This window comes from Hemicordylus capensis, chromosome 3, assembly GCF_027244095.1.
Source record: "Hemicordylus capensis ecotype Gifberg chromosome 3, rHemCap1.1.pri, whole genome shotgun sequence".
In the NCBI taxonomy this organism is placed as follows: Eukaryota; Metazoa; Chordata; class Lepidosauria; order Squamata; family Cordylidae; genus Hemicordylus; species Hemicordylus capensis.
Genome location: NC_069659.1, coordinates 194,449,747 through 194,471,245, shown reverse-complemented (window position 1 = coordinate 194,471,245; position 21,499 = coordinate 194,449,747). Strand labels below are relative to the sequence as shown.

Below are 21,499 nucleotides of genomic sequence, written 5' to 3'. Positions count from 1 at the left end.
CTCTTTTTTGGATCTCAGGCACTTGTTGGAGATGGAAATCTGTAATGTGTCTGTCACAGTCTTCCAAAGTATTTGCAGTGGAATATCAAGATACTGCCATATCTGCATGTGAATTTTCCTTCATCACAACCTGGGGGCTTGTTAGAACCCAAAATTAGGGTCAAAAACCTAAAAGCTTTAATGTGGAAGGTACAGTGCAGAAAGACCATCATTACTCAGCATATCCATTTAAGAAATGCAAAAGTGATTAAGTGGAGGAAGGGCAGCTGGGAGAAAAGTGTGTCCTTCTATTTGCTGTACTTCTTGCTACTGTTGTGATTAAATCACCTAGTCAAAGTACTCCAGGACTGCCCTAGATACTGGTCATGTTGGTCATCTTATAAGAGGCAATCAAGGCTTAGTTCTAGGAATAGAACAATGGACAATTCTGTCTTTAATTTGACAAGTTGTGCTTAATAATTGCTGCTTGCCTGCATATTGTCAGATCTTGCTTCCACTCATTTTCTCCCTAGTGAGGAGAAAAATACATTTAGTTTGAGCCTTAGGCTTGAACCAGAGATCATGAAGTGTCTTATCTTCCTATTTATTTTAATCTGTCAGGAGACCTTGGTAATTAAGCCCATAAATCTTCAGTTATATAGTCAAGTCTGACATGACACTAAACATATCATTTGGGCTTGCATTTGTTTCCTTAATTAAAGTAGCAACAGCAGAGGACTCGATCAGGATCATGGCATGTGGGGAGATGAAACTGAGCCTTTCCCCTTATGCTGGTCAATTTAGTGGTGCAGCGAGGAAATGCTTGACTAACAAGCAGAAGGTTGCCAGTTTGAATCCCTGTTCGTACTATATCGGGCAGCAGCGATATAGGAAGATGCTGAAAGGCATCATCTCACACAATGGTAAACCTCTCCTGTATTCTACCAAAGAACATCACAGGGCTCTGTGGGCGCCAGGAGTCGAAATCCACTTGATGGCACACTTTAACTTACTTTATGCTGGACTTAACTGGATTTTGAAAGTTACTCAAGATTTTCAAAGCATATAACCCTGACTTTCCCCACTTCCTCTTCATTTTCCATAAACTCACAACCTCCTGTTCAAATGCTGCTCAGATACATATATGTTACCATGTTTGTATCTATGATTTGGAGTTGGCGGAATTCGCTCTTAAAAACCAATCTTGCAAGTGAGCATAACAAAGAACTGCAGTCTGGACATAGGCAAATGTCAGTGTTGGAATACTCCTAGAGGGGCAACATATTTAGGGACAAGGCTTTGAAGGAAAGAAATAAAGTTTATCCTCTATAATAAAATGGTTAGGTGTAATCCTGTGTCTGCCTGTGTCTTTCTCGGCTGTCTGGGCATGCGCGGAGCGCATGCCCAGAACGTCCGAGAAAGATATGGCCGCAGAGACACGGCGACCATGTTGGCTCCCGTAAAGGGGGAAGGAGAAGCGGGAAGCGGGGACCGGGGAGGGCAGAGGCGACAGCGGCGGGAACGGCCCTGCCGCTGAACCGAGAAGGAGAAACGGGGACATGGAGGGGGGAGGAGGCGGCGGGGGAAGCTGGCTGAGGTGGCGGTGAAGCTGAGGCCTGGCGGCGCGGAGCAAAAATGGCGGCAACGGGACTGGAAAAAGCGGTGGAGGCGGGTCCAGGCCATCCGCGGGGATAGAAGAGGTGGCGGCGGGTCTGGCCCACCCACCAAAAAGAACAGGGACAGCGGCGGCTGCAGGGAAGGGAAAGACGCCAGGGGCCCGGGCACAGGAAGTCCAGAGGCGGCCACGAGGAGGGCAGAGGTGGGGGCGGCAGGTCCAGCCCAGCCGCTGGAAGAGGAGAGGCGGCGGCGGGGGGTCCGGCCCGAGCGCCAAAAACAACAGAGGCGGCGGAGGAAGCCGGGCAAGGGGGAGAGGGCGGTCCGAGCACGGGGAGAGGAAAGACAGCGACAGAGGCCGCCCTACTAGCGCCCGTTATTTTAACGGGCTTAAAAATACTAGTATATAATAGAAGCACAATGCAAATTGAAGTTTTTGGGAACCTTGGCACCCAGGAATTGCTGAGATTTCTAGTATGAGGGAGAGGGAGTGGGGGAAATGATGGTTATGCTGAAAGGGAAATGGCAGAGAAAAAGAAACAAAAGGCATAGATGGAAAGAGAGAGAACCTTCTGTCACCTTTCCTCAATTTTGCCTTGTGTGTAATATTTATTTATTTATTTATACATACATACATACATACATACATACATACATTTATATCCTGCACCACACGGAGCGGTGTACTACATACTTGAATTTCTCCTCACAACAACCCTGTGAAGTAGGTTAGGCTGAGAGAGAAGTGACTGGCCCAGAGTCACCCAGCTAGTTTCATGGCTGAATGGGGATTTGAACTCGGGTCTCCACGGTCCTTGTCCAGCACTCTAACCACTACACCACGGTGGCTAATGCCAACAAGTGTTTTGCACCACAGCAGCGGTGGAAAGCTAGGGGGAATGAATGGGAATAACTGGCAGCATTGCTTGTGCAGCATCTGGTTCTGAATAGCATCGAGCTACTTACAAGTCTTCAGGGCGTGGTGTTCTGGCAACAGTAGGCTGCACATCATGTTGGCCACTGTTCTCAGTCAGATTGTATTGTGGGCCTGGAGAAGTCATTTGGGACTGGCTACTGTAGGTAGTGAAGGCCCACGTTAGACAGGAGTGTGTTGGGTGTGGTTAGAGGCGCTTATTGGAGCTTATATGGAGGGCCACCTTGCACAAGAAAGGAAGTGATGTCCATTGTGTGAGTCCTGCATGTAGTTAGTCTTGTATGATATATACCTACATGGCTGATTCTGCTTAGGGTCAGCAATGTGTAAGGGGGCTGTTTATTCCTTCCCAACCACTGTTAATACACTTATACTCTGAATTCTACAGAGACCTGAGGAGAGTCCAGCCCTTCCTACAGGAAATTTACTTTGGAAAAGACTGTTCTAAACTCCCAATTGCTAGGGAAGCGGAGAGCAAAATATAGAAGTGTACTACTTCTACTGTCCAAATGTTGCCAAATGTGGAAAATACTTGTTGGATAGCTGCTATGATCCCTTCCCATTGAAATGAGATCAGTGGCACTGCACAGTAGATGCTAGTTATGTGGAAATGATGAAAATGTGCCCTCATTGTTGTCGGGGAGAGTTTGCTTGTTTTCCTTGTGCAATGCTTTTCACATATTTCAGCCAATTTATTTTGTAAAGGTCCTTCTGTCCCCTTTTCTCTTTTTCTCTCTCTGCCTTGGAGAGTGTCCCACTACACAGGCTCTGCACAGACCTGATGAAATAGCTGGGTCTGCATGATGTCAGCGTGAGAGGACAGTCGAGCAGGCTGGGAGGGGGCGGCTGATTGTCAAGCAGGCGAATGATAGAATGACATGACTCAGACAAGCTCTGCTAATTAAAGCCCAGCAGTGGGAGGAGCAGTGTATTTAAGGGTGTTAGAAGAGGAAGAAGAAGCCTCTTCAAAACTAGTTCTTCTTTTACTTCAGTTGAACAGCTGAGAGGGACAAAGAACAAGCTAGACTAGTGAGCACTCTTCCCTTTCTGGTTAAAACAAGGGGTGCAGAATATGGCACCTCTGATGGAAAAACATCACCACAGGTAAGGAGACCAATTGTTTAATATATTTCTCTGATAAAATGCTAGTTATTAGAATTAATCGTTGGTTCAGTCCATCTTTAACAAGTTTGTGTTACATTGTTTCATTTTTAGACTCCTATTTTGGTTTAAAGCATCATTAATTATTGCAAAAACATTTTCAAATGTATGCGTGACATGGTTATATACTATTAGGATTAGAAATCCATAATGTATCCAAATGCTTTGGATCTAGGGATTCAACCAAATTTGTGAGATGTTTGGGGTTTCAGAAATGTAAGTGCAGAGCTACATTGGCTTAGAGGTACTGTAGAGTTCTTTGACATGGTCTCTGGCTTTTACACTTCTGGGCTTCAAGCATGCGAGGAGACCACATCAGGAACTTCCCAAGCTTCTCAGCTCTTGCTTTTGGCAAGAACCCTGCCCCCACCACTATATGTGGCTGCGCCTTTTCTCATCCCCTCAGTCCTGCGTTGTCCACGCTTCAGTTGGCATCATTGAAACACTCTCTGAGCTTCTGCAAGTTAAAAAAGAACCCTTTGGTTTATTCTTCTCTTGCTACTATCTATCTGTTTTTTCACTTAACCACTGCTATTAGTTTGCATTTTGATTTTATTCAGTTCTCCCTCCCCGTTATCCCACTCTCATTCCCTGGCTGTGGTGGGAGGCTTGACAATATCTTCCTTGTCGTATGGTAAGTAAGGTTGTTTTCAAAAAGTGTGTCCGTTGTGAGACCAAGCTACCATTCTCAGACACACACAGCAAGTGCCTCCTTTGCTTAGGTGAGGCACATGTAGTTGAGACTAGCTGCCATTGTCAAAGATTCACCAAACAAGTCCTAGTCTGTGTGTTTGTGTGTGTTGTTTGCCAGGGCCAGCATTTGCCAGGGCTAGCAAACTCCAATGTTTGCACTGGAGAGCAGACTCCCAGCTCTCCCTGCCTGGAGGGGGTGGAGTCAGCTAGGGCTGTGGGAGGCCCCACATTCCTTTGACATTCCTTTGACCCACATCCTGTGTCTCAGTTTGAAGCCTACTCTCTACATAAGAGGTGAAGGCCCAAGAGCATAGTGAACAGAGCATAGCGAGCAGGGATAGCAAACAGGATGCTGGAATTTTGCAGGAGTTTAGCAGGAAGTGTGCGGGAGAGCCTGGAACAAACCCCTGTTATCACAAGGAGCCCGGTGGAGAAGAGAAGGTAAGTAAAAATCCCTACCTCATATTCTTGAGAAAGACTGTTTGGACAGTTAAATAGCTGACCATTACAGCTGAGACCTATCCTTCTAATAAACTATCTGATAAACTATCTCTAAATACTGTAAACAGCCAACAAAACCAGTATGAAGATAGAAAGTCATCAGGGGAGGGGGCACTTCCCAATGTATTGCACAGAGTGCCACATATATGACTATTTGCCCCATGGGCGGAAGTCATGGGTGTGTGCTTGGTGCAAGGAGCTCCTGGCTCTCAGGAGCTTTGTGACCCGCATGTTGACTGCAGTTTGTTCTCTTGAGACCAAAGTCTCAGATCTGGAGAAGCTCAGAGAGACAGAGAGGCATGTGGGCGAGATGTTCAGGGACATGGTAGAGGCATCCCACTCCAGGGCTGATAGCTCCTCTGCTGTCAGGGAGAATGAAGGTCTCGGGGAAGGAGGACATTGGTCTGAGGAAGCAGGAAATGCTCCGTTAGAAGGGACTCCTTCCATGGAAGATGAGCCCATATCCTCTCGCACAGGGGATACTCCTCCAGGGGGTAGGGGCCTCCTTGTAGTGGGTGATCTGATCATTAGAGCTGGGTTTGTGACCCGCATGTTGACTGCATGGTAACTTGCCTGCCTGGTGCAAAGGTTGCGGACATCATGCAGCATCTAGATAGGCTGTTAGGCAGTGCTGGGGAGGAGACAGCTGTCATGGTGCACGTCTGCACCAACGATGTGGGGAAATGTAGTCGGGAGGTCCTGGAAGCCGAATTTAGGCTGATAGGTAGCGTACTGAAGTCCAGGACCCCCCAAAGTAGCATTCTCAGAAATGCTACCTGTTCCACATGCAGATACAGTGAGACAGGCAGAGCTGAGAGGTTTCAATGCGTGGATGAGACGTTGGTGCCAGGAGAAGGGACCCTTCTCCACTAAAGCCCTGAGATGCTGGCCCGGGACAAAGGCAACCATCGGTACCAAAAGCAAGCAGATCAAACCCAACGGCTCCCGCACATCCTTAGTCACCCATCTCTGTACCAAGGAGACTTTTGGATGCAGAAAATTCTCCGGAGTATCACCTCACTGGGCCACACTCCTTGGACCCGAGCAAATATTTGGATCCGAGGGACAGGGAGTTGATGCTGCCGACTAGACCATCACCAAATCAGCAACCACACTATACTTCTCAGGATCAAGAGTCAAGGTTTGGAAGTGATCATGAGTCACGGTTTGGCAGGGACCAAACCCAAGAACCAAATAGATACAGGGATAACTATCTCTTCACCCAAGCTTTTTCAGCTTCTTAAATTTTTAGGTTTTAATCTGTTTTTGACTTTTAAATTGTTTAAATTGTTTAAAGTTTTGTGTATGTTTTAACTTGTAGTATTTAACTTAACCTGCCCAGAGATGAAATTTTGGGACGGTGTACAAATTTGATAGCTAGATAGAGGAGATAGAAGAAGCTTGTACAGGGATTGTTACAGCCAGCACCTGGACAGGCACCAGTCCTATGGTTCCAGATATGGTTCTCCAGAACGGACAGAGAGCCGCATAGAACCCATCATCGGGAAGTGCCACAGGGCGCATGCAGGAAAGCAAGCAACACGTATACTAAAGTGCTCACATTGTCCCACAAGTCACATCCCTCAGCCATGGACTCCACTATACCTGTAGATCAACCCACACCAGACCCTTCAAAACCACCTGAGCATCCTCCAGATCCTTCAGCACCAGGGGATCCAGATCCCAGGGGAAGTCAACATTCAGACTCTGATGGGGATGACTCAGAGGAAGAGGAACACCACTCTTCTCACTCAGAGTTGACTTCTACAGGTTCTTCACCCTTGGAGCTTTTGACAGAACCAAATCTAATTTCACCATCAGTACTTACCAATTTTTCCTCAATCCAATATCAATCCCCCACCCTCACCCCAGATCTCCTCACTTGGTGGTGGTAGTAGTGGTGGCGGCGGCAGCAATATCCACTTCTCTTACTCCTCTTCTTGCTAATCCTGCCCTGTCTTTTTGTAATGCAGAGCGAATTGAGCAATAGGAAGAATGTGTCAGAAAGTATTCAGAACCTCCCTACTGCTCTGTTTGTCATCTTCCATTTGCCATCCTGCCTTTTCCAACTTTTGAAAAGGCAGGGCAGGATGAGTGGGACAGAGGAGTTTGAGGAGGAGTGGCACACTTATTAGTGGGCCCACCCTGATTGAACTGACCCAGTTGAGCTCCTATTTGTGAGAGATTGTAGGGGATTTCCTGAGGGGGTCCACCGGTTGATTTGTCTGGCCTCAAATGTGGACTGCTTGTGGGGTAACTTGATGTCAAATGCACCATTCATATAGGGTCATGGCTAATCCTAGGCTTCTGGAGCCCATTCCACCCTGTCTGTTGATATAAGCTTTGGCTGCTGGTGCTTGCCGGTGCCTTTTAATTTATTCATAAATGATCTAGAAGCAGGAGTAAGCAGCGAGGTGGCCAAATTTGCAGATAATACCAAACTCTTTCGGGTGGTGAAATCCAAAATGAATTGTGAGGAGCTCCAAAAGGATCACTGCAAACTGGGTGAGTGGGCGACAAAGTGGCAAATGCGGTTCAGTGTTGGCAAGTGGAAAGTGATGCACACTGGGATGAAAAAACCCCAACTTCAAGTATACGCTGATGGGATCTGAGCTGTCGGTGACTGACCAGGAGAGGGATCTTGGGGTCGTGGTGGACAGCTCATTGAAAGTGTCCTCGAGGGCAGAGAGTCCACTCAATGTGCGGCAACTGTGAAAAAGGCCAATTCCATGCTAGAGATCATTAGGAAGGGGATTGAAAATAAAACTGCTAATATTATAATGCCCTTATACAAAACTATGGTGCGGCCACACCTGGAGTAATGCATACAATTCTAGTCACCGCATCTAAAAAAGGACATTGTAGAACTGGAAAAGGTGCAGAAGAGGGCAACCAAGATGATCAGGGGCCTAGAGCACCTTTCTTATGAGGCAAGACTATAACACCTGGGGCTTTTTAGTTTAGAAAAAAGATGACTGTGGGGAGACCTGATAGAGGTCTATAAAATCATGCATGGTGTGGAGAAAGTGGATAGAGAGAAATTCTTCTCCCTCTCCCATAACACTAGAACCAGGGGTCATCCCATGAAATTGATTGCCGGGAAATCTAGGACCAACAAACAGAAGTACTTTTTCGCACAACACATAATCCATTTGTGCAATTCTCTGCCACAAGATGTGGTGACAGCCAACAACCTGGATGGCTTCAAGAAGGGTTTGGATAACTTCATGGAGGAGAGGTCTATCAACGGCTACTAGTCTGTGGCCACCTCCAGCCTCAAAGGCAGGATTCCTCCGAGTATCAGTTGCAGGGGAGTAACAGCAGGAGAGAGGGCATGCCCTCAATTCCTGCCTGTGGCTTCCAGCGGCATCTGGTGGGCCACTGTGTGAAACAGGTTGCTGGACTAGATGGGCCTTGGGTCTGATCCAGCGGGGCTGTTCTTATGCTGTCGGTTTGAATTGTCACTGAAGTACTGGCTATGATGGGAAGGAAGCATTTTAGTGCCTTGAAAATTGCGAGGAGCTCTAGATAGTTTATTTGCTTGGTCTTCAAGTCTTTGCAATGTCCCTACATAATAGACCCATTGGTTGTATCGGATGCCCCCCCGCCCGGCCAACTTTTTCAGGTCACAGAATCCTTAATAATGTAACATTTCACTCCAGAGGAGTGCAGCAGCAACCCTCACATCCCAAGCATGGTGCCCTGTGTGACTGCATGATTCCCTGAGAATGTGAGCTTGTAGCAAAGAAAAATTAACATTTCAAACCCCCGCACTAATGAGGATCCATACTTCAGTATCTCAGTTCTCAGCATTTCAGCTGGAAGTACGTACTGTAACTGAGCTACAGGCAATCTGGGAGCTGGTCAAGTGCATTCTACAGGCCAGTCACCCACAATCATTACATTTTTTGCTTGGTTTCTTATCAGCTGTACTTGGTACTAACCCTGTATACACACAATACCAGTGTTTTCTTTTATCCAAGCCAAAGACAAATGACAGTGCTTCTCTTCGTGAATGTGGTTGCATCTCTGGGGGTATGTCTGGCTTTTTGTGTTTCATGCAGGTCAACCCTTTGCTCCGGAGAACCTCTGCCAGCTCTACACTGGACCACCACAATTCTCTGAGGGCAGGTTCAGCTGAACATTGCCCTGTACACCTGCCCTGATGTCATTGCTGGATGTGCACTCTTGGCGCATCCTTCAATCATGTGAGAGGGATACTAATCTGAACCACTCCTCTACACATGCTCCAATAAGGTTTTGGAGTGCATGTAGAGAGGCAATTCACCTGAAGTGGTCCCAAGTGTTGTTCCATTGTTGTGCACAATGCTGCACAACTTGCAGACCTACTTATCTTTGTTGCAGTCCTCCAGCTTGCTTCCCAAGGTAGACATTTCCTGTCGGGGGGGGGGGGGTTAGGATGATTCTGCATCACAGCACCACCATAACTTCAAACTGCACTTCTTTGGCTTGTTTGAAATGTGTTGCCAGAAGGGACACTGCCTCAGAAATCTAATAGCTGCTCATCAACTGCTGGCTGGTCCCAGGAGTGTAACTGTGCTGCAGCTGCTGCACAAACAAGGTCCGCATACCTGCAATGATTGCCAGATCACTTTTCTCTCTGTGATGGTTACCAGCTTGGCAATCACTCTTTTCTCTTCTGTCATGTGGCTTTGTCATCGAACCTTAAATTATTTGTGATGTCCTCAAATCATCTCACCTGCATTGTGGCACAGAAGTAGGAAGGCCCCACATGTACTGCCCACAGTCCATGCAGCACTTCCTGGTTGGCATGAAACACACACTGCCAGGACTGGAAGGACAAGGAACACTTTCAGTTCTGTTCGGTCAAGGTTCTTCCTTCAGAACAAAGGAAGCTACTCCTACTGAGTCAGAGCATTGATCCATCTGGAGCAGCACTGTCTACTCTGACTGGCAGTGGCTCTCTAGGACTTCAGGCAGTATTTGAATTCCTCCCTCAGGGTTCATGATCGTCCCCTTCCCCTCTCAGATTTTTGAATGGGGAATTGCTTCACTCACTGCTGCCTCCTGCTAGATTAAATTTCTCTTGTTCTGGCCTCTTGCTGGAGGATGTAAACAAACCCAACCTCAGCACTGTGTGGTGGGCAAGTAATAGACTGGTTGTAGACCTCCTTTTCCCCATTTGTGCTCGTCATGTAACCCATTATCTTGGTACCTTCATTACCACCACCACCACCTCCATAAAATGTCTTTTATCTCTCTCCATCATTGTGTTTGGATTTGTAGTGTTTACTTGTCCATGTTTAGCAAGTCTCAGATTGTATGCTTATCCATTCCTCCTCAACAGTGCATTTTCATGTACAGTACATGCTATAACAAGGCATGCTGTTATCAGGAGACTATGAACCTAATTGCAAGAAACTGCATCTGGTATTCCCCTTGTTACTCAAGTGTGATTATGAATGGGTTTATAGGTTTCACTCATATTTGTCAATGTCCACTGTGTTCTGAATCATTTCCCAACATTTTTGCATCTTGAGGCAACTCCACCGTATTTATAATTTTGTGCCTGTTCTGATCACTCCATTCATGACATCCATCACCTGAGCCATATATGTGCCTAATCCTAAACAAGAAGGTTCTCACCCTGAGGGAGTGGGGTGGGGAACTGTACCTGACCAAATTACTTTCCAGTAACCTTTATCAGTGTCCAAGTAAAATGTTTTAAATAAATGAAATGAATATTTTTCCCCTCCCATTTGTTCTTGTAGGTTGTTTTGTCATTCTGCTCTTCCTGCAGTAATATCTAGGAGATTCACAAGATCAGCCTTTCGTCCATCAAATCAACTTCTTTGAACAGACATTCAAAAGGTGCTAATTCTTGAGTAACTCTTACATCTAATAAATCACCTTTTTCAAGATATAAATCTTGGTATTTTAGCAAGGGAAGAGAGATTTCGAGATACTATCAGGCAGTGGCGGCTGGTAACTCCTGGGTGGGCGCCAGGCAGGGCAGGTGCTGGGAGGAGCTAAAAGTGAGTGGCACATGGGCAGAGCCAAAATGGGTGCACAGGTCCGGAGCCAAAGTGGGTGGCACCATTGTAGGTGGAGCTGCAAATGGGGCATTGCTGAAAAAGAAAGCAATAAAGCACTTAAGTGGTACTACAATATATTGTAGCTGGGGATGATGGGAGTTGTAGTTCAGCATATCTGTAGTACCACAGGTTGGGAACCCCTGTCTATACCAATCTGCAACATTCATGCTTAAGACCAAAGGGCTCTTGGTTCTGTGTTGCTTTTATTGACTTCTTTCCATTTCACTTCCTCCAATAAGGCAAAGTTACGCACATTTATAAACAAATTAGAGGAGAAATGAGTGTGTGGGTGCTCCCCACCACCACCACCACAAGTGATCAGTTATGTAAAAGCACTCATTTGGGAATGTGCCAGGTCTGGCCTGAGTATGAGGAGGCACATAAGGGAGCAATGTGCAGCAAGCAAGTTTGTGAATCCATCTTCCAGCAACAGAAGGTGTAGTTAGACCACAACTGCAAAAATAAGGGAGCCTATAGACCAGTTATGTCAGTGTGGTGGAATTCTATGGAACTGTGAAAAAATGAAATACAAGAAAGGCACACAAGCTGCTTGGCCCCTTCAGATGCCAGAGGAGGTCATATCACATTAATGTATGCCATTAAGTCTATGTGGGTTATTACAATAGTATGACTGTGTGAGAACGTCTGAGTACATCCATGAGGGCGTGCATGGCAGGGTATTGGACTTCTGAGAAATGGCAAAGAGATTTACATTAGGCAGTAGGACAGGATAACTAGACTGTTGGATTTGGAGCATGGGCGAAATGCAGGTTCAGATTTTAGCTCCAGGTGTTCTTGGGCAGTCTTTCTTCACCTAGCTGACTTCTCCGAGTTGTTGTTAGGCTAAAACGCTGCTCTGAGCTCCTCAATAGGTGTTGCATACAAAGGTGGTAACTATTTTATTTTATTTAGTATACTGCCCAACTGGTAAACTGTACACCTCAGATTTATAATCACAATGGCATAAAATGTCCTCTGTCTGACTCCCATTTTGTGGTGGGTGGACTGTTATTTCTTCAAATTAAGAGTATCAGGGCCAGAAGGTGAAGATAAGCAAGGAAACATGAATATCTGTACCAAAAAGTATGAAAAGAGGATAATAATTAACCCTGATGTGGCAATGGAACAGGTCCCTGTAACCACCAGCAACCTCCATCTACTTCCCACATGCAGTCAGAAATGCAAAGGCCTCTCTTTTGCTCCACCACTCAGTACCTTTTGGCTGATACAGGTGAAACTCGGAAAATTAGAATATCGTGCAAAAGTCCATTAATTTCAGTAATGCAAATTAAAAGGTGAAACTGATATATGAGACAGACGCATTACATGCAAAGTGAGATAAGTCAAGCCTTAATTTGTTATAATTGTGATGATCATGGCGTACAGCTCATGAAAACCCCAAATCCACAATCCCAGAAAATTAGAATATTACATGGAACCAAGAAAACAAGGATTGTAGAATAGAACAGTATCGGACCTCTGAAAAGTATAAGCATGCATATGTATTCAGTACTTGGTTTGGGCCCCTTTTGCAGCAATTACTGCCTCAATGCGGCGTGGCATGGATGCTATCAGCCTGTGGCACTGATGAGGTGTTATGGAAGACCAGGATGCTTCATTAGCGGCCTTCAGCTCTTCTGCATTGTTTGGTCTCATGTCTCTCATCCTTCTCTTGGCAATGCCCCATAGATTCTCTATGGGGTCAGGTCAGGCAAGTTTGCTGGCCAATCAAGCACAGTACACTGTATACTTTTCGGAGGTCCAATATTGTTCTATTCTACAATCCTTGTCTTCTTGGTTCCATGTAATATTCTAATTTTCTGGGATTGTGGATTTGGGGTTTTCATGAGCTGTACGATCATCACAATTATAACAAATTAAGGCTTGACTTATCTCGCTTTGCATGTAATGCATCTGTCTCATATATCAGTTTCACCTTTTAATTTGCATTACTGAAATTAATGGACTTTTGCATGATATTCTAATTTTCCGAGTTTCACCTGTATTCTCAAATCACCAAAATACCAGCATCAGAAAACAGGCCCCAAATCTCCCTCCCTCCCTAGAAGAAATTTTTTAAAGACTGGTGATATCACAAAATTAGAGACTTATCTTTGAAGCCTTTCATTGTACTTGTGGCCTGGTGCACTCTTGTGCATAAATCACACACATACGCAAATACTGAGTGCGATTTAATATTTACTTAAGCCCAATGTCTACCCTGAGATCAATAATCCAAAGCTTTGTCCTCTAGCTTTGGCCTTTGCTCAGGGGTGGGGGCTGTACCGGGTCTGGTGTGCATGGCCCACTCCCATAACCCCTGCTCGAGGGTAGGCCAGGGAGACTGCTGGGCCATGTGGCCAGGGACAGACTGGGGAAGGAGGTGGAAACGTCCAGGCTGGGCATGCAAGGCCCGCTCCCTCACTTCTTGCTCGAGGGTAGGCCGGGGACTGGGGAGGGGCGTGGAAAGTGTGCATGGCCTGCTCCCTCACTCCCTGCTTGAGGGGCAGGCCAGAGAGACTGCATGGCCAAAGTCAGGGAGACTGTGGGGCCGAAGTTTGGAGCCCCGTCAGCTGACCAAGGGGGCCGGCAGGTGAGGGGGAGAAGGCCAGGCCAACAACAGCTACAGCAGTGGGCGGGGGGGGGCACTTGTAAAAAAAGAAGCAAGCTAACTGACCACTACTTGTCAAATATAAACAAAAGCTGATACACAAACTTGATTCTTCTTTGTAGTTTTATTTTTAAATTTTAAAGTACAGTGCCTGACTGAGCAAGCAGTGCTCAGTCAAAATGGTGATTCCCTCCTCTTCTTCTGGTCTCATAGAACATGAAGACCCACCCTGGCTCTCTCTGGCCACTCTGATTGGCTGCCAGAGTTGTCAGTCAAAATTCTGATTTCTGATTGGCTGGAATTTTGGTTGAAAACAAAGGCAAACCTTCCCACTGGCTGCTGCCTCTATACTATAGAGATAATGATTGACAGGTACTCAGCTAGTTCAATAGAGGCTAGTACTTTAGCCCACTTTATGTAAACTTTTAGCTTGCCTAGGCAAGCTGCAGGAAAGGACAGGAGAACAGCAGAACCAAAGCAGGTTAAATTGGTGATGGAGGCTGATTTGTTTGGGGGTGGCACCTCCCACTGTGGCCTAAGGGATGAGTCTCCCCTGCTATAAGGTCATTCACACAATCGAAAATTGTGTCTTACCCAGGTGTGGGAGCTTCGTGTCCTCCCAGTTTTCGGTTTTGTGGGTGCATGCAAACAACTAGGTAGGAGGAGGGAGAAGTGATTGTGTGGTAGGAGGACAATTGTGAGTCCAGCTGGGGGTAAATGATATTTTCCTCCAGCTTATCATTTGTGCTGGTTGTACTACTGCGTAGGAATAAGAGTTGCTAGGCATCATTTTTCTCACCATGACTGCCCCCCATACCATGTGATTTTCTTTTGTCTGAATCTGTCTTTTCCTTTCCAGATGAAATCAAAGAAGTGCTTCTGCTGCAATATCAGCTGTTTATCTGGGATATAAATTGGTGAGTTTCAAACAGGTATAAGAAGTGAGGCACCACTATCATTTTGGGCAGGGCTGTCTGAACCAAGAAATATTCCTTTTTGCCCATTGGCCCAGATCCTCTATTGTGTATCTGGTGAATGATGTAAAGTTAGCATGGTACAGTTGTGGTTGGTTGGTTGGTTAGTTAGTTAGTTAGTTAGTTAGTTATTCAACTTCTATACTGCTTTTCATTAAAATAATCCCAAGCGGTTTACAGTATAATTAAAACAATGTACAATTAAAATACAAATTAAAGTACATATATTAGATATCAATATAATATTTATCTATTTAAAAGTTTAAAGACCTATATAAAATAAAACAATAACACAAAAAGCAACAACATTAAAAAACACATACCCATTCTCTTATATAAAAGCCTGGGTGATGAAAAGCCACGTTTTTATTTGTTTTCTAAAAACGGTGATGGAAACTGAGGAGTGGATAGCAGCCAGAACATCATTCCAAAGCCTGAGGGCAATGACTGAGAAGGCCCTGTTGCGCATCCTCGACAGCCAAGCCTCTATCACTGTCGGCACACAGAGTAGAGTAGACTGGGCAGACCCGAGTTCAAAGCCCCATTCAGCCAAATACATGCTGGGTGACTCTGGGCCAGTCACTTCTCTCTCAGCCTAACCTACTTCAAAGGGTTGTTTGAGGAGAAACTTACGTATTTAGTACACTGCTCTGGGCTCCTTGGAGGAAGAGCAGGATATAAAATGTAAAAAATGAATAAATAAAATAAATAAAAAATAAATAGCTCCCTTCAATTATCCTGTCAAGTGGGCAGAAACCCCACTTGTCAGATATCTGATATTCAGGGCCCAAACCATTAAGGGCTGTAAAGGTCAAAAGCCAGCACCTTGAATTGGACCAGGAAACAAATAGTTAGCCAGTGCATCTCTTTTGGAATGAGTGCGATATGATCTCCAGATAAAATCCTAGCTGCTACATTTTGCACTAGCTGTAGTTTCTGAATATTCTTCAAGGACAGCCCCATGTAGAGCATGTTACAGTAATCCAGCCGTGACGTGACTAAGACATGGGTAACTGTTGCCAGATCTGCTTTCTTGAGAAAGGGACGCTAGCTGAAACTAAACAGAGGCATCTCTGGCCACTGCCTCCGCCTCCACCACCACCTGAGCTTCCAAAAGCAGAGCCTGGTTCAGCAGTACCCCAAAGCTGTGCACTTGCTCTTTCAAGGGGAGTGCAACCCCTTCTAGAACTGATCGAATCCCTTCATCCCTATTGGCTCTCCTACTGACAAACAGTACTTCCATCTTGCCTGGATTCAATTTCTTGTTTACTAGTCCACATCCAGCCCATCACAGCCTTCAGCCCCTAATTAAAGCCCTGAAAGGTTTGGGTCCAGGCTACCTTAGAGAGCGCCTTCTTCTGTATGATCCCCATTGCACATTGAGGTCATCTGGAGAGGTCCATCTCATTACTACCATACATATGGTGATGACTCGGAACTGGGCCTTCTCTGTAGGTGCTCCTGGTCTATGGAATGCACTCCTGGCAGATATCTGCAGTTTAGGTTTGCTGTTGGCCTTTTAAGAGAGCTTTGAAAACTTACTTGTTTCACCTGGCCTTCCAAGGTTTTTAACTTGTTTTGGGGTATTTGAATTGGTTTTAAATGGTTTTGAGTTCTGTAAAAATTGCAGACCCTACTTAGCTAAGGGGACAAATCATGTTTGCTACCACAAGACCAGTTCCAGACCAGCTCTCCTGATACCATGGTCAATGGTAGGGATGTGTCTGAACCGGTTCGGAGGCCATGCTTTAGGACTCCGAACCGGTCCGGTTCCGAGCCGATCCGGCGGTTCGGCATGGAGGGGGGTTGTACCTTTAATGGCGGGGAGGTAGTACTTACCCACCCCCCGCCGCTCTTCCCCCTCCGGCGCTGCGGTTTTCGTTAAAGTTTCTGGGGCGGCAGTGTTCCTCCCTGCCGCCCCTGCCCCCGTCGTTAGCCTTCCAGAGCCGAAGTCAGTAACACGCATGTGCCCATTCTGCCGCGCGTGCGTACCCGTCACCACCATGCGCGGGCTCCACAGATGTCACACGTCGACGTGTGACGTCTGCGGAGTGCGCGGCGGCGGGTGTGCACGCACGGCGGAACGGGCGCATGCGTGTTACTGACTTCGGCTCTGGAAGGCTAACGACGGGGGCAGGGGCGGCAGGGAGGAACGCTGCCGCCCCAGAAACTTTAACGAAAACCACAGCGCCGGAGGAGGAAGAGCGGTGTGAGGGGGTAAGTACTACCCCCTGCCCTTAAAGGTACAACAACCCCCCCCCATGCCAAACCGGACCGGTTCGGAGGCCATGCACATCCCTAGTCAATGGTGTTGAATGCCAATGAGAGGTCCAGCAGAACCAACATAGTCACACTCCCCTTGTCAAACTCCTAGCATACGTAATCCACTAGGGCCACAAAGGGAAGTTTCAGTCGCACACCTAGGATGGAAGCCAGCTCTTTCCGAGGTAGCTCTTTCCGAGGTAGCTTAATGAGATGAATACCTATTTTTAAAAGAATTGCTGCTAAATGTAGTCCATAGTTTCTGGAGAGAACTACATACTAACGGTATTCAGTTTGTTAATTTGTTTCTCAGTGGCATTCAGTACCATCTGTTAAACTGTATTAGTTAATTTGTATTCAATTTGAGACCTGAAGCTCTTTTAGTTTGCTGCAGATGGAACAAGATATCTGCATAGTGGATGATTCCTGTTCCATTTTGTTATTTTGTCTGATCAAGATCTGATTACAGCAGTATTGGGGAGATAAGGCATCCCTGCCTGATTTTTTTTGGATGGGGAAGCACCTATAGATTGTGAGCCCTTTGGGGCAGCCATTTGTTTGTTTGTTTGTTTATATGTGAACCTCTTTGGGAACTTTTGTTGAAAAGTGGTATATATGTATTTGTCGCATTCCTATGTAGATATAGTACCATTCACTGAGACACATGCTTGTGATGTGGAATATTTATATTTATAGCTGTATGTAAGTTGGGTCCAAAGGCCATAAAAAGCTGTTTTAGAAATGAGCATTCTAGTACTTTGCCTGTGCTGGTGGAGAAGGCTGATGATAGGATCATTCAGGAATCTCCTTATTATAATCTCCAAAGTCAATCTGATTTGATCTGTTGGATGGCCTTTCTCTTGTGGAGTGCTTCAGGGTTCAGTCCTCGTTCCCTTGCTTTTTAATATCTATATGAAGCCGCTGGGTGAGGTCATCTGTTGGTTTGGGGTGAGGTATCATCAGTATGCTGATGATACTTAATTGTACATTGCCACCCCAGGCCGCTCCAGGGATGTCATGAATGTGTTGGCTCAGTGTTTGGAGGCTGTAAGGGTTTGGATGGGCCAAAACAAGCTCAGGCTTAATCCCTCCAAGACAGAGTTGCTCTTGTTCAGTTCTCGATCTGGCCAGTTTCGAGTATTTCCCTTGATGGGGTCATGCTCCCCTTGAAAGAGCAGGCTTGCAATTTGAGGGTTATCCTGGATTCATGGCTCCTGCTGGAACAGCAGGTGGAAGCTGTGGCCAGGAGAGCCTTTGCCCAACTTTGTCTGGTGCGCCAACTGCAGCCTTACCTCGACCGGCAGGCCCTGGTAACCATAACTCATGCCCTGGTCACCTCTCGGTTGGACTATTGCAATGTGCTCTACCTGGGGTTGCCTTTAAAGATGACTCGGAAGCTTCAGCTGGCTCAAAATTCCGCGACCCGCCTGCTTATGGGCAGCATAAAATATGATCATGTTTCACCTTTGTTGAGACCATTGCATTGGCTGCAGTGGCTGCATTGGCTGCAGGGTAGGAATAATGGACAATTTTCACAATGGAAATAAGTAAAAAGTGGGGTCCCCCAGGGATCTGTACTGTGACCAGTGCTTTTAAATTTATTCATAAGTGATCTAGAAATTGGGGTAGAAAGCGAGGTGGCCAAATTTGCAGATGACACTTAACTGTTTAGGGTAGTGAAATCCAAAACAATTTGTGAGCATTTCAAAAGGATCTCTATGCAGTTCAGTGTTTAGCAAGTGTGAAGTGATGTACCATGGAGTAACCCCTACTCCAACTTCACATAAGCACTTTTGGGGTCTGAGCTAGGGATGTGCATCGGTCCGGACCGGTCTGGACCGGCACCGAGGGGGGGTCTACCTTTAAGGGCGGGGGGTAGAACTTCCCCCTCCCGCCACTCTTCCTCCTCCGGCGCTGCAGTTTAAAGCGAAGTTTTTGGGGCGGCAGCGTTCCTCGCTGCCGCCCCAAAAACTTCACTTTAAACTGCAGCACCGGAGGGGGAAGAGCGGCGGGAGGGGTAAGTTCTACCCCCCCGCCCTTAAAGGTAGACCCCCCCCTCGGTGCCGGACCGCCGGACCGGTCCAGCTCCAAACTGGTTCGGAGGCCTCCAACATGGCCTCCGAACTGGTTCGTGCACATCCCTAGTCTGAGCTGAAGGTGACTGGTCAGGAGGAGACATCAAAGAGGTAGACAGCTCATTGAAAGGGTCAGCTTAAGTGTGTAGCAGCTGTGAAAAAGGCAAATTCTGTGCTAAGGTTCTTTAGGAAGGGGTTTGCAAATAAAACTGCTAACATTCATTCATTCATTCGATTTCTATACCGCCCTTCCAAAAATGGCTCAGGGCGGAACATGGAGAAACAAAACAAAAAATAATATGGAACCCTGTCCCTGAAAGGCTCACAATCTAAAAAGAAACATAAGATAGACACCAGCAACAGTCACTGGAAGTACTGTGCTGGGGGTGGACCGGGCCAGTTACTCTCCCCCTGCTAAATAAAGAGAATCACCATGTTAAAAGCTGCCTCTTTGCCAAGTTAGCAGTTAGCAGTTATCACATTATAGCATTATAGTGAGATTCTATGGTGCTGCCACCTTTAGATTACTGTGCATAGTTCTGGTCACCATATCTTAAAAAGGATGTTCTGGGACTGAAAAATGTTCAGAGGAGGGCAATCAAAATGATCAGGGGGTAAAGGTAAAGCTACAATATTCGTAGCTTTTTAGTTTAGAAAAAAGGTAACTAAGGAGAGTGATAGGAGTTCAAAAAATCATGCATGGTGCGGAGAGAGTGAATAGGGATACGTTTCTCTCCTCTCACAGCTCTAGAACTAGGGTTCATTCTATGAAACTGCTTGCTAGGAAATTTAGGACCCACAAAAGGAAGTACTTTTTCACACAGTGCATAATTAACCTATGGAATTCTTTGCTATGCGAACAGGATGTGATGATGGCCACTGGGCATTAAAAGAGGTTTAGACAAATTCATGGAGGACAAGTCCATCAATGGCTATTCGTTTGGGGGCTATCAAAGGCGGATTAACCTTTTTGCCACCCGCAGGCAAGCAAGGATTTGCCACTCCTGTCTCCCCACTGAAGAGAAGAACTGAGTCAAACTTTAATATAACATATATTGAAATTGGGCCGGGCAGTGCCACCTGGTCCTGGACTCCTTTTTCTCCTCTTCATTCCACCTCTCCTACCCCCAGTGAAAGTGGATGGTTTCTAGTTCTCCCCTTCCCCAACCTGCCTCACTCCTGGCTGGTCCCCTAGGGTGTCATCTAGTGGTCCCCTCAATGACGGCACGGCACAGACTGGCAGTAGGCAGCACTGCCCGCACCCCCGGGCAGCCAGGCCGGGACTCAGACGGCTTCCTTCTGCAACTGGCCCTGCTCCCTCTCCTTGTCCTGTGCTGGGGGTTCCTTCCCACCTTTGCTTTTACCTCAACAACGTGGGAGCAAGGATTTGGAAATGTCAGCTGGCCATCCACAATCAACATCTTAGCCCCAATTGTCTTCATCAAAATAGATGTTCACCTGAGAAGAAGCTGAAGCTTTTCTATTGGAAAATTGAAGGTTTTGTGTCACTTTTACTGTAGTCTGTTCTGCTTTTATGCAAGGCATATTTGCATTTTAACTATTGGAATGCTTTAATAACTTCCATAAAGCAAATGAACAACCATCTCAGTGAGTTTAATACATACCGAATTGATACTGCAGCAAGTCAATTTTCTCAGAGTTTTCTAGAATTTTCATAGTGTTTCTATTTTTTTGCATGAACTTTATGTTAAATTGCTCAGGACCCATCAAATTAATATAGTGAATTCACATGTTGATGGACTTGGCAAGATTTTTATAGACCATTTAGAACTGATGAAACAACAGATGTTTCTCTCTCTCTCTCTCATCTCTCATAACCGCCAGGAAACCAATAGGACGGTGTGCACTGCCACCCCTCCCCTGGCTAAGCTTCTTCTTTCCAGCAGCTGCTTGCTTCCCTGCCCCCAGATTTTCTGTGGTGGTACCACGTGCTGGCAGTGCTGCTGCGCTGCAGAATTCAAACACAGACTGCCGCTGTGAGTCTGTCTGTATGTACAAATAAGTAAGTAAATAAATAAATAACTAAAGTGATCCGACCCAAGGCTTATTTCCTCAAGTTGGGGTCGGACTCAGGCCAAAATTTGCCGCCCTTAGGCAATCTGCTGCTGTAGGCAGGTGCCTACTCTGCTTATCGCTTAATCTGCCCCTGGGGACTATAGGCTACCTCCAGATTCAGAGGCATGATTTTCTGAACACCAGTTGCAAGGGAGCAACAGGAGGGGAGGGGCATGCCTTCATCTCCACTCTACAGGCTTCCCAGAGATATCTGGTGGGCCATGGTGGGAAACAGGATGCTGGACTATATGGGTCCTGACCTGATCCCGCAGGGCTCTTCTTATGTTCTAAGTATTCCAACCTACCTCACAAGGTTGTTGTGAAGATAAATTGAGTTGGGGGGAGAACCATGTATGGCACCCTGAATTCCTTGCAGAAAGAGTGTGATAAAAATGAAGTAAGTAAATAAATAAAACAAGTAAATACATTAGCACCATGTATTGATAATTGGAATGTTGTGGCCAGGAAAGGTGATCAAGAATCTGTTTTAAAAATCCGTTAGAGGGCCTTTTCTGTTCCTGGTTGAAAGTAATTTAAAAGAG

The 21,499-nt window shown here is 46.1% G+C and overlaps 1 protein-coding gene across 50 annotated transcripts in view; it reads left to right on the top strand.

Annotated features, from left to right (window-relative positions):
• Positions 1-21,499, top strand: part of SORBS1 (sorbin and SH3 domain containing 1) — a 304,285-nt gene that overhangs the window by 113,283 nt on the left and 169,503 nt on the right. For 29 of the 50 annotated variants that reach the window (XM_053307091.1, XM_053307112.1, XM_053307111.1 and 26 more), the window contains exons 1-3: positions 3,479-3,631; positions 10,636-10,735; positions 14,430-14,487. The gene's annotated coding sequence lies outside the window, so the exon portion shown is untranslated. Of the gene's footprint in view, positions 1-3,478; positions 3,632-10,635; positions 10,736-14,429; positions 14,488-20,726; positions 20,905-21,499 lie in introns of those variants that run through there. The other 21 variants (XM_053307082.1, XM_053307125.1, XM_053307131.1 and 18 more) reach the window with 3 other exon arrangements.